This window comes from Copidosoma floridanum, unplaced genomic scaffold (genome assembly GCF_036245765.1).
Source record: "Copidosoma floridanum isolate Cflo_tuat_1 unplaced genomic scaffold, Cflo_Japanese_pri ptg000029l, whole genome shotgun sequence".
Classification (NCBI taxonomy): domain Eukaryota; kingdom Metazoa; phylum Arthropoda; class Insecta; order Hymenoptera; family Encyrtidae; genus Copidosoma; species Copidosoma floridanum.
In genome coordinates, this window is record NW_028321906.1 from 8,977,236 (window position 1) to 8,992,931 (window position 15,696).

At 35.2% G+C, this 15,696-nt stretch overlaps 2 non-coding genes across 2 annotated transcripts; one reads left to right on the plus strand and one right to left on the minus strand.

The window, feature by feature from the left end:
• Positions 1-13,145: 13,145 nt before the first annotated feature.
• Positions 13,146-13,225, plus strand: TRNAL-UAG (transfer RNA leucine (anticodon UAG)). The gene has a single exon. It is a non-coding gene; the product is annotated as a tRNA-Leu (tRNA).
• A 1,501-nt stretch (positions 13,226-14,726) lies between these two features.
• TRNAQ-CUG (transfer RNA glutamine (anticodon CUG)) lies at positions 14,727-14,798 on the minus strand. Its single transcript has one exon. It is a non-coding gene; the product is annotated as a tRNA-Gln (tRNA).
• Between the last annotated feature and the right edge of the window lie 898 nt (positions 14,799-15,696).

Consider the following 15,696-nt stretch of genomic DNA (forward strand, 5'->3'; position numbering starts at 1 on the left):
ATCTGTGGTGCATCAGGGGTACAGACGATGTTTCGATCGCTGTTAGCTTCTATAGTTTTTGTTAGTTATTATTATATTTCGGTCACGGGACTACCTTTCATTTGTTTTTATTAATAAATACGTCAGTAAGTTCAGGTGAAGCGGTGGTAACATGTACACGTGTTATACTGGAATGAAATTAAAAGAAAAGAGTTAAAAGTAGAGTCATTCAAACTCGAAAGAATCTTAAAGTTCGTTGAGATGGAGTCCGTGAGTCTGCCAGACTCCATCAAACGCACCCTCAAAGTGATCATTGAGAAAGTGTGAGATCACTCTAGTGAAAGACTCAAAAAGTCAACACATTTAGTGTTAAAGGAAAAATTTCAATTAAAGAAATTGAAAAAAGAGCAGGGCGTATCGTTAGGGAAACTGGAAAGGGAAGATATGGGCAAACTTTGTAGTAGAGACAGAAACAAGCAGTACTATACCTTGGCAATATAATTAATCGAAAGTTGTGAAAGGGCACAGTAAAGATACGGTTCAAAGAAGAAAATTATTGTATCAAACGAAAATGCGCGCTTGGACCATCGACGCCTATCGAACCATCGGATCCGGTCATGCCACGCGCGATCCAGAGAGCAATGTGTTGTTATCTCCGAAATTCGAAAACATTGGTTGAGCCCTCGCCGTGCGTATGTAATAACAATTTCACCACGCGACGCGTTTCGCTTCGCGCAGTTTTGATATCATTTCCCCCCCCCTTCCACTTCTCCCCCCCCCATGTTTTCGCTTTTCGATGTACCCATCCATACATGCTCATTTTCGGTCAGCGTACCCCGCACCATTGGTCGAAATTAACTGAGCCCGGTCCCTTTTCTCGATTTTGCAAGCGAGCCTCGCGGCTTTTTCAACGCGCTCGCAGCTGTTTGTTTTGACGGGCGCGGATCGTTGGATTATATTGAGCCTTGCCCAGAGCTGCGCGACTGATTGCATTTTTTTTGCTCTACGAAATTAAAAGGTTAACTCGACTTGACGGGTGTACGGGTGTAACGCCAACATTGTCCCAGGGCCCTCTGGCTAACAATATTTTCCCGGCGCCCCAATGGGGGTGAATGTACCTGCGAGTGTTGAATGGATTTTTGACACGTTTTTCAGCTCAAGTCTGGTGGTTTTTTTTAATCTAAGGTTGACTTTTTTCAGAACAATTTTTCCAATTTTCAAAGTTCAACATTGCATTTGAATGCACATGTTTTAATTAGTAAAATATGATTTTTCTTAGGTGATGGTTTATAAAACAATCTTCACTTGTATAAACAACGAGTTATAACCAAATTTTTTTTATTGATTTAGTTTAGTTGCTTGGATATTTTATTACGTATGGTTACCATTAAACTTAAAGTTATACCAGTAGTATTTTTAAAGTTGCAGAGAAACAAACAAAATTAATCATTGAATTATGGAAAACGTAAAACACACGGTAACGAAAGTGCCGACCAGCCCAGAGGGAAAAATCAATCGCACTCATCTCAAACGGTAATAAAAACAAAAACAGCCCTACGGCATTCGCGTGTAGCTCAAAGGGTGACAAAATGAATTTCGTCCCCTTTTAGAGTGACAAGCTGTCCATGTGCCTACATGTACTTTCGTGCCTCCCCCCTTTTTTTCACCATCAGTTCCCACAACAAACCGCGTAAAAAATCACGAGAAGCTGAGAACACGCAGTCCTTGGGCTTCGTCTCTTCCTCTCGTTTTTTCCAATGATTCCCCATGTGCTTGTGTTAGTACACGTGTACCAGTGACTCGTGCGCTTTAAAATCTTCAACCCTAAAAGTGTTTTACGCTCGGCTTCGTCCATTGATCGAATTTAAAAGTAATGTCGGAACGATTGTTGTGACGAGGCCTCGTGAAAGCGGTGTAGCTTTGACACCCGGAAGTCGCCCGGATTTTACAAGCACGCGACGGAAGCGGATCGAAATTTAGGGTTGAAAGCGCCACGCGCTACTCGCGCCAAAAAAAAAAAAAAAAAAAAAAAAAAAAAGAGGAAAGAAATCGTGCGCGAAAGAGTATAAAGAAACAGAGGAGAGGAGGGGCTGGTGGATGTTCAATTCGATTGGCTGCGCAGTGCGAGATTTCCTACATCAAATTCAAGTTTAACCGTGACGAATTTTATTGACGGTTCTTAATGCGCGTGGAGCTTTGTACGACTGTTGTCTATTGTGCCGTGAGCAAACTGATCTCATTCGTACGAAAACATAAAGAGTTGTGAGGTTTACGATTTTTTATGCGTTCGGTTGGAACGACCGATAAAAATTAATTGATTGCAGATAATTTGAATAAACTGAATAAACAAATACTGTGAACATGACGTGTCCCGCGCGAGATGACAATACACTTTAATAGCAATTTCGCGAGAGTAATGATACCATTTCAGTTCAGAAAATCCCTGCCCTCTAACAATTTTTGATTCGCCGAGGTTATTCGCAATAAAAGAAGAAGCCGGCTCGGAGAACGTGTGAGCTATATTTGCACAGCGCGTGCCTAATTTAGAAGATCGAGCATCACGTCTTTATCGGCTCCTTATCTCTTCCCTTTTTTCCTCTCTTTGAATTTTTTTTTCCGGCCTCGGCGAGCCAGCCCTCGTGCGTATTTATACGCTCGCTTTTTCATTTCTTTATTTTACCAGTGGCTCGGCAGTTTCGCTCGTAAAACTCGGGGAGGGGGGAGGGTTGGGGTGAAGGGTTCCCGAAATAAAGAGCCTCATTCGATTTGGCTGGTTCCCGTGTGACTGACAGTGTCGTGAAAAATATTTATTTTTATTAGAAGCTTATCTGACGAGCAAAATTGTTTTGTTTTCGCTCTCATATTCCGAGATGCAATCACGCGTCTGTCAAAATCATGCGATGAATACATCGTTCCTATAGCAATAAAGTTTCTCATCTCTTTTAATTAATAAAATAAAAAATAACAATCGATGATTTTACCATTAAGCGTATGGAATTTCGTCATGAAAAAATTTCAAACCAAAGCGTGATGATTATCTACAAATGTTAGTTTTACGATGACTCTATAGATTATAACAGTATTAAGACTAATTAAAAAATTAAGTGCACATCGGATCGTACCATAAATCAAAATGCTAATTATGACCAACAAACGCGGAGAGAGAGAGGGATGGAGGCAAAGAATAAGGAACGGGAAAGCTCACAACTCACGACAGCATAGGGAAGGGATTAAATAGTCGTAAGAATGAAAAACGCCCGGCTCTTCCTACTGTTTTAAGATATAAGCGGATATGCTCGAGCGCCGCTGTGTGTCGCGGGCGATGGTAATTCCGTCCGTTAATTGCCGGGAGGCCGTTTCTCGCGCCCTATCTCTCTCTCACTCTCTTCGATTCGAGAGCCTCAACCCAACCCGTTAAGGTTAGTGTTTACGAGGAAGAAGCCCAGCTGAAATTATGTACGAGCTGAGGAAGGAAGAAGCGCGCGAGCTTTCGCCGTGCAGTTTGGCGTGGATTAAAATCGTTAATTGTTATTTCCGAGGGACGCCGGAGATTCGCTTTCGTTATATTGCTCGCTGAGTTATAGCTCTCGGGCTCTTGACTCTGCACGACGGGATTCGTGTGTTGTTTGGATTTTAGCGGGAATTAAAAACTTTTTCATGGGGTACTTCAGTGTAACTGGGTAGTTCGTATTGTCGAACTTTATTTTGTCAGGTAGGATGCCTGGCAGGGGTTGTGTTTATCATTGATTTTTTTTTTTTTTTTTTTTTTTTTTTTCGTTAAAGCTGGATATTTTAATGAACAAAACGTGAACTTGTACCATTATTCCATGATAAAAATGATATAGTATTGAGATTCTGTGTATTTTACATGAATTTAAAAAAGCAATACAAGTTATTATAGCTTTGCTCGAGCTTTGCCCACACCAAATTGACATAAAAATAAATGTTCCAGAACCATAACACCGTGGTATTAAAATCTGCTATCCTGAAAAGTTTTTTTTTATTATATTTATTAAGACGTTATCGAGTTGTAATGAAAAATACCTTATATTTAACTTACATTGCGCATGAAAGAATCAAAAATTAAAAACTCGATCACGTGCATGATCTGCAAGTGCTACTTTGGGGCTTCCAAACGATAGATCTTCATTAAAAGCCAGCTTGGTGCATATCCAGTCACGCCTCGGGTGACTGGGTGAGGCGAGGGTGGGCTTAGCTCTATCAGCCATTCTCATTGTTCCTCGTCACGTACATCATCCTCAAAGCCGTGGTGAACTGCAATTGCCCTGCATGACTTGAAATTTTTTCCTCCCGACCGTATAGTGCACTAGCTTTTCTGAATTAAAGTAAGCAAGAGCCTCTCGGTTAATCATCTGTTTGATTGGTTCCATTACATACGTGCTTTGCGTATCATCAAACTAGAGTGTCTCGCAAATGTTTATTTCTAATCTTTATTATAATCAATTGAAGTGTATTGGTTTTTTACATTACATTGCAAGGGCAGGTGTTGCATTACTTTTATAATAAAATTATATATTACGTACAACGTGTGTCCGAAGAAAAGGAAGCTGTATAGAAAAGCCACGTATTTTTGTTAATTAAATTTCATTTGTGTACGGGAAAAAAGGAAGTCCATGAAATACATTTCCTCTCTACTAGAATTTCGAGTTACCAACCCAGCAAAAACAAGATTCGGACAGTTGGTTGTCGTATTTCTCTACTTTTTACGAAACCTTGCAATATCAGTGCTCGAGGGTCCAGTGCGTTTTATGTTTGGAGAAGCCAACAAATTTACATTTCAAGAGAAATTCGCTGTATGAACATGTGGTGGATTTTAATTTCATCATACCAACAGTTTTTATCATGAAAATATTATCAAACTAAAATTTTTTTATTTTTGTTATTTGAACGAATATGAATGTCCCTTTGTCCACATGGAATACATTCACATGTGAAATTATCTTCACATATGAGTTAACAAGTAAAAAGTTTCTTTTAATTGAAAAGTTCCTCGCGAGGAGCCACAACGAGTTACACGCTCTGCTGACTAAACCGAACCAGTCGGTGTCCTTAATTTCATCTGTTTTCTACTTCATTCAGCATCACAATTATCCCAACAATACAACGAAGTATACTTCAGAAATTTTCGAAATACTGCCTCGGTCCCGAGCAAATAGGCTGGATCGGAAGAAAAAAAAATCAGGTGCAGGCATCCGTAAAAACGTTAAGCGAATTAAGGCAAAACGACAGAAATCGAAGGGTTCGGGCGTCCGATCGAATTGCGAAATTGCTTTCGACGCACCAACAGTGGGCTGCATAAAAGTGCTGAGAGTGCAACGCGCGTGCAGAGGGCGGAGTATAAGAGAGAATCAAATTGTCGAGCGAACTCATATAAACCACTTAGTCGAGAAACTGCATTCGACTGCACGTAACTCGTTCTAACACGCACCGGTGCACCAGATGCGACGTCGCGACGTCTACGTGAATAGGTACAATGCTGTTGCACTTGCACGCATGGAAATTCAACCTTTTCCTTTATTATTTTTTTTTCTGTGCAGCGATGCATACAATGCCTTTTGACGTGTACGCGTGCATGCACTTATTTACGTGTAGTTTGGTTAAAAAGAAAGAAAAAAAATGTGATTTCCATTGAGCTTGGTTATCAAAAAGATCAGCTTTTCGAAAGCCTGGAAAATAAGATGAGGTGTTTTTCGCATTTCTTGGTTTTAAACGTTATCTTTAATCGATGGGAAGTTTTTTCTTCCTTCATCTTTGTCATAAGAAGGCGCATGACCTGCGTGTATTATTAGGCTGCGAAGGGTTCAAAATTATGCCTGCGCAAACTCGGGTCCATAAGGGACCGTATACGTAGGATGGGAGATGTGGGCGCGAAAGCGCAGATGGTTCGTGGGGGGTCGTCTGCTTTCGTTCCACACGCGTTGCGTCATATTGTAAGGGGAGAGGCGGGGATTCCCCAGTTGCGAGCTCGCGCTGCTGGAATTCTTCGCGCTTTTTTGTCGCTACATGGGTGTCTTTTTGCACATCTTGATGCACTTGACTTGCAGTAAAGAAAAGGGGTGACAGTTGTCGAGGAAATTAAATGCAGTTGTGATGCAGTTTCGGTGCACTTGCCTTTGTTTCTTTCGCTACTCTGATTTGGCAATTATTCTTGAAACCATAAATCATGTAATCTCCTACTCGTTGACTATTGTTTGTCATATTCAGTGGAACGAGTCTCTGTATAGCAAGGAATCATTTTTAATTGAGGTTCGAGAAATAAACTACAGTTATTATGTATTTCCATTCTTTTTCTCTCATTCGCTAATTGAATATTTATTTTATTATAAATAAAATGTAACTGTATTTGTACTTTCTTTAGACACTCTGTGATTATGGTTGATAGTGATTAATGCTATAAAAATGGTGCATCAATAAAACGATGTCTCTATCGTGGTTTGTATTTGAAGCATATTTTTTGTTTACTGTTATCATTTTACAGATAGTGTAGTAATAATAATAATAATAATAATAATAATAATAATAATAATAATATTAATTGTTCTGGCATTAAAATTATTAAAAAATTCGTGCAGTTCAAAAAATCATTCGTTTCAAGTTAGGCTATTTATTATATTTTATTTTAATAGTGCACGTATCATACTCTTCTTTCATCGACGTTCCGTTGATATTGGGGAAAGAAAAAATGATAGCATTCAGGACAAAAGAGGAATTTACGTGGATATACTCGTCACTATACGCTATGACAGACGTGCATATATCTGTTCGCACATGCGACACAATAGTAAATTCCTGTTCGCTCGCGGGTAGATTTTAATGTCACGTACGAGGTCATCGATCGATCGGGTGTATTGAAACACGCATAGAATATGTGGAAACGCCGCTCGGATATGGAAAAATTTCTCGTCGTATTTGCTGGTTTTAAATGAATTGAATACTTTTTGTATGATGTTGAAAAAAAATTTTACTAAATGAAAAAGTAATTAAACAATACTGTAGTGTTTCAAATTACTTTTGAGTACAAAGCAAAGTAAAACTTGAAGCTGTCATTTACTAAGTTATTAATTTTTATACTATAGAAGTAATATGATATTTCTTTGTAAAAAATAATCATCACTACCAAAAACTATGACAGCATGATCGAATATAAAAGGTATATTTAATAACAAAATTATAGGTAATGCAGCTGGTTATATTAGATCAGAAGATAACATAAATTTGTACACAACGCTTTAGTCACCCGATAACATACGCTGCATGTAACATTTATATATTTATAAAAAATAATAATGCTTCATATTCGTTTAAGCATCTTAAAAATCATTCATTTTTCCAAGTCTTTCTTACGTGCCCTTTGTTTTCTTAGCTTTTTATTGTAAGCTATGTTGATCCCATAGTCACTCAATAACCTTATAAAAATCCTGATGCTACGTATACAGGTATAGCTGCGACATCCCAGGGTGAGAACAGCATGATTTTTGATTATTCATGTTTTCGGAATAATTACTAGCATCAATAATACATTAGGTAGCGAACGAGGCAGAAAAACTGCGAGACGTTGACGGGAAAAAATCGCAAGCATTAAACTGCGTATTCTCGCAGAAATGAGCCCTGTTGGGTTTGATTTATTATCGGTAATCTCATTGATGCAAGCCCACCATTAGGTCGACGAGAGCTCTCAACCATTACGACGGAGATGGCCAACGAGAGTTACCTCGGCGTCCATGCTCCAGCAGACACATACCACGGGTGGAGATGTGGGTTTTTTTGCTGGTTGGGTGTAATCCAATTGAAATTCAGCTCTGCTTCCAGTACCCGTCTTTTTTTCTCTCGAATTCCCCTCCGTCGCTTGAGTCGGAAAATTGTCAAAAAAATCGAGGCTCACAACGCCGGAGGGGAGAGCGCAAAAATTAAATTAGGAGAGGAAACATAATTAGTCCCTCGATGGTGCAGGTGATTCGGTCTACCAGTAGAACAGAGATGAATGTTTGAGAATTAAATAAAAAAAAAAAAAAAAGAAAAATAATAATAGCATGAGCGATAGGAGGCAAAGAGACACCGAGTGGCGCACATGATGGCGTTATAGCCAGGGTGTGGGATGAAATTTTTCGGTTTTAAATTTCGGGGCGATTTGTCTCGTGAAATTACCCTCAATTTTAGAGGACTGGATGCGACTCGTTATACGCGCCTCCGAACCCTCTTCTCTACTTCTCTTTCCCTGCGCCTTTTCGTATACATGAAATTCATCTGTGAACAAATGAGCCATTTTAACTGAAAAATAAATCCATCAGAAGGTTATTATCAATATCAAAAATCTGCTAACTTGTATTTTTATCAATTTTTTTTATTACAAGCATAAATGCGTACTCATCTTTAAATAAAAGTTATAATCCACAGACAAGATTCATCGGACCTAATAAAAAAAAACAGAGCTCAATTTCAATTTTGGTATGTATAAATCTATGTAAAAAGAAATTAAATCGTTTGAATAAAGGGACACTAAGTTACTTGTCTGGTACTTTGAAACTAAATACTTGCCGACAGAAGAGGGCAATATATTTGAAAATTTATATTAATCACAAATCCAACCGAATGCACTATTTTTTGAAATCCTCAGCTGAACAATGGAGCAATGCGTAAAAGGAGTGTGAGAGAAAGAGTGAGACACATGCATACATAGAGTCAGATAGAAGGGAGCACATACCAGAGGCCTATTTGCATCGAAGATAACGCCATCCGGTTGCAGGAACAACTCCATTGTAGGGGCTAGCTACACTTCCTCGGTGCATCAATAGTCATTAAGTTACATGATTATTGAGCCGAGAGAGAGAGAGAGAGAGAGATATATATATATATATATATAATAGAGGATGCTCGCGTTAGACAGAGCATGTGTCTCGTCCGATCGACATCATCCCTTCTCGTTTCATTATCTCGAACATTGGGGATGTATACCTATTCGCCTACCCTCGTACGCGTACGCATTCACGATGAGAATGCCTCCTGAATTTGGATATGTGAGTCGCAATTATTTTCGGGAGCCCGTTTCGTGCCAACAATGAACTCTTTGCAAGGCTGACCCTTTTATTGCGACTCGACGACAAAATTTTTAATTATACCTTGCATGCATTGTTAAGCTTCAATTTGTTTTAATGTTCAGGTGGAATTTATATACCATTTGCATCATTTGAAAAGTACAAAAATTTAAAGCAAATGTAATTTAAATACATGCAATATCCACTTTATTAACGTGACACAATCAAAGATACTCAGGGTCAATTTTTTCCCGAAAATTCCATTAAAAAATATGTTTTCTTAAAATACGATAACATAACAAGCCCGTGGAGAGGAACATCTTCTCGTTATGGGCGCATTTTTCCACTGACGTTGACAAGGCCATTATAATATGAGCGTACATAGCAAGACAAAGTAGGTACAGTCGAAATACGCGCACATGTAGGTAGTGCACGATGATCGATGCATTGTGCGACCGAAAACGCGTCCGTGAGATATGCTCGGATGGCGTTGTCGTGAATAGCCTCGCTTGAACGAATGTTGCAGAAGGAGAGAGGGAGAGAGAGGCTGGTACCCCCCGGCATTTCGCTAACGAGGTATTTCGTTCGTCACGCTAGTGATTAACGAAAAGCTCGAGCGCACGTTGCCACATTTCGATTTCTCTTGGAATTCGATCATCCATTGCTTGTGCAGGTCCACGAACACGTAAAATTAACAAAAAAAGGTCCTTTCACTGTATTGAGTTTGGTTGTTGCGTAGTTGATGGAGCTTTCACATTTTCAGCATTTCGGCTTTTTTATTTCAATTTATTTATGTATTTATTTGTTCCTTTGATTAACAATTTAAATACTCTCTTTATCTGTAGCTTGTGATGAGATTGTGTGTCCTTAATGTTATTCAATTTTCTCAACAAACTGAAAATTTGTTGTTGAGCTTCTTTCAGAATTACGTTAAAAAATATACACATGTTAAGGGATAAAAAGGCTACAGGGAACTAGTATAGGCTATAAGAAAAATGTAGTATAAAAATTATAACGTAGATTGATGAAAAAAAAAAAAAAAGGAAAAAAGAAAAGACACGAGTTCGTGAGAGGAGTGGTCACAGTACAAAGCTAAACATAAAAGTTAACGTTGAACAGAAAGTTGAGAATAACGAACCGCGGGATATAAAGGTAACAATTAACGAGGATGAACACCAACAGAAATGTTCGTGTTCTAACGAAGATGAAGAAACGTTACGAGATTAAGCAGAGCAAAATCGGATTAATAAGCCGCGTAACAGATTGCAAACACTGGCAGAGATAAAGAAATTAGAGATACGTAAAAGAAGGGAAGTCAAGCCCAAGTCAAGCATATCAGCATGACTTGGGGAAAGAAATATTTCACGTCTGTTAAAAGAGAAGGAAAATATCCATTGGATAAAAGAGAATAAGAAATGAAAGTATACCATTTGCCCTTTTCAAGCATAATCTTCTCGCTTTTGTGGATAAGTAGATCGTCGAAACATACATAAATGATTAATTTATCAAGCAGAATCGCCTTCAGGCACTCGCCCAGACCAATACCCTTGAATATTGTATTTACTTCCTTTAGCTAGTCCATGACGCGAGGGAATGATACGCTACGCTTAATCCATGTGATGCAAGTCATCGGATTGATTCAAGTTGCATATGTGGTGGTCATTGAGTGTCGACTTTATCGAGATGATTCTGCACTATTTTTCGTCATCCAGACGAGTACCAAACAGAAAGATCAAAAAATCTTATTTCTTCTCGCATTACTTTCGCAATACTTTTCAAAGAACATTTATAGTTATTATCAAGAAAAACTATTGGGTGGATTTTGCGTACCTGAAGAATACGAAAAGAAAAAAATTATTAGGTATATAATAATATTCGATTGAAGTTAAGTACCATTTCATTCTTGAAAAAAATTTTCGATTATTACAAATAAAGTAAATCTTTTACGTGACGATAAAGACGACGTCCGATAGAAAACTTCGCACATTGAGGTCACACAAAAGACGTGCATAATGATAAAAAAGAGGAATAAGGTGGTAGAAGTAGATATATAGGATACGTAAAACTCTGGCAATGGATATAAGAGGAACCTAATACAATACATATTTTCTATAAAAATATAACAATGTAATATCTAAATGAATACTTGAACAGTAGTGCGATTATAACTACTGTCATAAGCTTGGCTATTTTTGTATAGAAAACAGCACAAAAGAAGCTGACCCTTTTTTATTTTTGAATATTGCACCCAAAGCATATCTGTCAGATACCCTGAGAAATTTATTGATCTGTTCAAAGCCAGCGTCTGCGGGTGGTTCCTTCCCAGTCACCCACGCATTACTGCAAGCGTCAGTTTTATGTGCGTATACCCTGGGGACACGATAAGGCAAAATATACGAAAACTGTGGCGAATTGTGTTATGAGTCTGAATTTTTATATTGGAAGATCGTATCAGTAGACTATTGGAGGGAAAAAAAAGAAGTTGCGCACAATCACCGAAGAAATAATCAAGTTCAAATACTTTTGGTACCTTTGTTACGGTCTTTTGTGAGGCCAAGTCGTATAAATCGCAATGCAAAAGATAACATTACATTTTCGAGAAATATTTAAATCGTCAAACAAATTTTTGTAAGTATTGAGAAGAACGTATTAATGTTTATTTGGTCGTTTTGTTGCCAAGTGTAGAATATATTTTTCTAATCGAAAAATTGGCAAATTAGAATAGTTGGTTCATCGTGGATGTATATTTTTTCTCATAAAAATTTGTTGTATACTCGTAACGGTTAATAATTTTATGATATATTTTATATAATAATCTTAAATACGATACCATCACATTACCTACAAAAAATCTTTCAATGTATTTCTGTACTACTATTTGACCATAAATCACTTTAAATTAAACACTAGATTAAGTTTCTGAAGAACTGGACACTGCAGTTAAGTGTATAAATTATATAAATGTAAAATGCCTCGTATATATATTATAGTGCCGATAAATGTTTATGAATAAAAAATTTTACAACAAATGTGTTCAAAGACAAAGTTACAGTTGATAAAACGTTAGTAATATAAAAATGTAATCTAAAGTATGTACACAAGTACTTTTTAAGTTATAGCGACAACGAAGGTAAAACTAGATAATAATAAAATGCTTACCATAAACTAAATAATCTCAATATTAACTATTTTTTATCCTTCCCTTTCATTTATAATAGTAAATACCAAGACAAACTAATACTTCAAATCGTTTCTCATAGAAAACTACTATTTTTGTTATCACTTTTTATGTTTAGCAATATTTTATTACTGTAAGTACTATTTATATTTGGTATAATGGTAAAGATGTTATATCAAATTTTTACTTATAGGTAGTACTTACATCTTTCGAATTGGTCTTTGAATTCTTAGAAGAGTTTCGATCAGCGCATTAACCCATCTGTAATTGCATGAATGAAGTGGAAATTATAACCATTAAGAACTAGGTGTCATAAGAAACAAGGAACCCTAATAAAATATTATGAAAGAAGCCATGACATATTATAAAAGAATAGTTATTTGACTTTCTACACGCAAGTATATATCTTAAGTAATATCTTACTTTTCTCTTCGCATTGATATGTCAGAATTCTTTTATATTTTATGAAAATTTTTTATTTTTATAGACTCATGTAAAAACCACTGTCTCTGTAAATATAGAGGTAGATTTTGCACTTACCATATTCATTCGTCAGCTATACATATGATTGTGAACAATGATAGATGCTCTATACAATTAGTGATAGTTTTGTGTAATAATTAAAATAATTATTTAGATGTATGTAAATATATTAAGCAAACAAAGAATATTTTTCCAAATATTTGTTAAAATGTAATATTGTTTGTAATTTTAGTATGATAAATATAAGATTTTTGAACATTACTTGCCATTTAAAAAAAAAACTAATGATTACTTATTAATAAGAGTTATTAGTCATGTATAATATGTGTATGAAAAAATGTAATTATCCATAATACACGCTATTACAAATGTAGCTCTTGAAATGATAAACACCTGAATACTTTTCCAATGCCTTTACTTTATAGATATCTCTAAAGCATCCCGCAATGGAAGGCAGCGTGGCCGAGCGGTCTAAGGCGCTGGTTTTAGGCACCAGTCCGAAAGGGCGTGGGTTCGAATCCCACCGCTGTCATAATTTTTTTAGATATTTTTGTATTAACAAATACAAAAAAGGTACAATTCCTAACACTCATTTTTTGCATTTTCAAGACATGAAGGAATAAAATTCAATTTCTATAAATTCTAGTTAAAAGTTGTCTAGTATGTAACATTTTTCTATTAACACGATATTATTGTAAATTTGTATACGTCTTACGCTCTTAAAAGTTACGTGATTCTTTTTCATCTAAATTTTGTCGTTTTTTAATAAAGAATATAATAAAAAAATAATACTGCAATATTTATTCTAGTCTATTAAGTAAATACTGTGTTTGTGAAATTCTATCTACCAACTCATTCTTTACTAGAATTTTAAATCAGGCTATTAAAATTAAATTAATAAAGACATAACACAACAATGAGGTTAAACAAACATTATAGAAGAGTCAATACAAGTCAATATCTTCTAATAGATTTTTTGTACAGTGATTGAAGTTTACTAAAGGATTGTTTAATCATCAATTGTAAGGATATTTTTCTTTCATTTGCCATGAAAATAACATTCCAGAAAAAAAAAGTTATAAATTTTTTAATTAACATAACAATGTGCTAAAATTTTTTAAATGAAGTGTGTAAGTGTAAATATTGAATAATTGTATAGCAAAAACTACATAGGTTTTTTTAGTCTTTCTAAGACACTTAGTAATTTTTAGCAATTTTTTATACTATGTAAAGTATTTCGTCAACTGTTTTAAGCAAACAATCCTAAGTATATTAGTGAAACTAAATTTTAGAATAAGATAGTTATTATTAATGTTATGATTAGTATTATTACTATTATTGTTATTATTACTATTATTATTATTATTATTATTATTATTATTATTATTATTATCATCATTATTCCTTTAGTTTATGTACTTATAATTTCTGTAATATCAAAACTTTCGTTATAAATTGTACGTACGTCATTTTAAATAAATATTACGATTCTGGCATGAACTTTTCCAGTATTTATAAACGTTAAAGATGCAAATTCTTAGATAAACAATTTTAATTTTATCTGTACATTAGTATTAAGATATCCTATAAAATCAATTCATTTTCTTTTCAATGCAAGTTCATTTTGGTGTTTATTTTGCAAAACGTGATTTTAATAAATTGCAATGGTCTACACAATTTTCCATTATCTTAGTATTTATTTTCGTTACCATAAACTGATATTTTAATACATTAATTAAGACAACCTAATATTATACTAAAATGTTCTCCGCAATTTTTTAATTTTTCTCTGTTTACATCACAATGTGGCTAAGTAAGCAATTTGAAGAACGAAGGAAGGATTATACTTCGAAGATGATGATAGCAAATACATTGATGATAAAGAATACTTGTTTATTACTACAATCCTCTAAAACTTCTTCTTTTTCAACCATTTTAAATTAGTGTTAGATTACTGAAAGCATTTCCTGTACTGCGAATTTCACCTTACTTCTGTATGGATACTAATATTTATGGAAATATAATAAAAAAGAAGGTCCCACCGAGATTTGAACTCGGATCGCTGGATTCAGAGTCCAGAGTGCTAACCATTACACCATGGGACCGAACGGGGGTCGCAGATCCCACAAATATTGAGGTTTCGGCGCAGTGGAACAGGTAGCCCACTGGCTTACTACGCAACATTCCTGCGCACGCTCAAGCAGCAGTAGAAATAAGTATTGATAAATCATAATTTAAAAAGTACGTACCTTCTGGTTGTATTTTTTTTACAAACTTAGTCGATACAGCTAAACTTATTCCATCATTAAGTTCATGAAAAATAAAATAATCTAAACTTTTTTTTTTAATAATATCAGCATAAACGACTATCATGGAAAGAGAACAAATTACAATGATATGATGCGTAGAATATATTTCGAAAATTAATGCCATAAGCTGTTGAAAAATGGCTTTCGATGTTACATTAAACGTGCAAATTATTTTTCTAATTATATTTACCTTAAAAAATACTGCTGGTAAAACTCAAAAAAATAATTTTTTTATAAAGATTGTACAAGTATTTTTAACCATAGTTTAGTAAGACATTACTAGCTAATGTTAAACAAGAAGTAAAATAAGTATAAGTAAATACAAAGTAAAGATTCGCCGTATTATTCTCATCCTTTACTTTACTTTCTTTTTCAATGATTATGTGATTACTCTATTCTTGTTTTTTTTTTTATTTTATCCGTACAAAGTGACTTTTACATTTTATTTCTAATCAGTTTCCTCATACAAGAGAACTATATACTGTTTAATAATACAATAAATTGAAGTACTCTACATAAAATTAACCATTTAATCTTATCTTTTTCAAAAATTATAAGTCACGTGATATAGCCCATTCGTTCGAGATTTAATTAGCATGTGCTGATAATGTAATTCATTCATGTGGGCAAATTTACAAGTGTGATTAAGAGTAATGAATGAAATGAATAAAAAGTTCTTAAAATTTTGATTTTT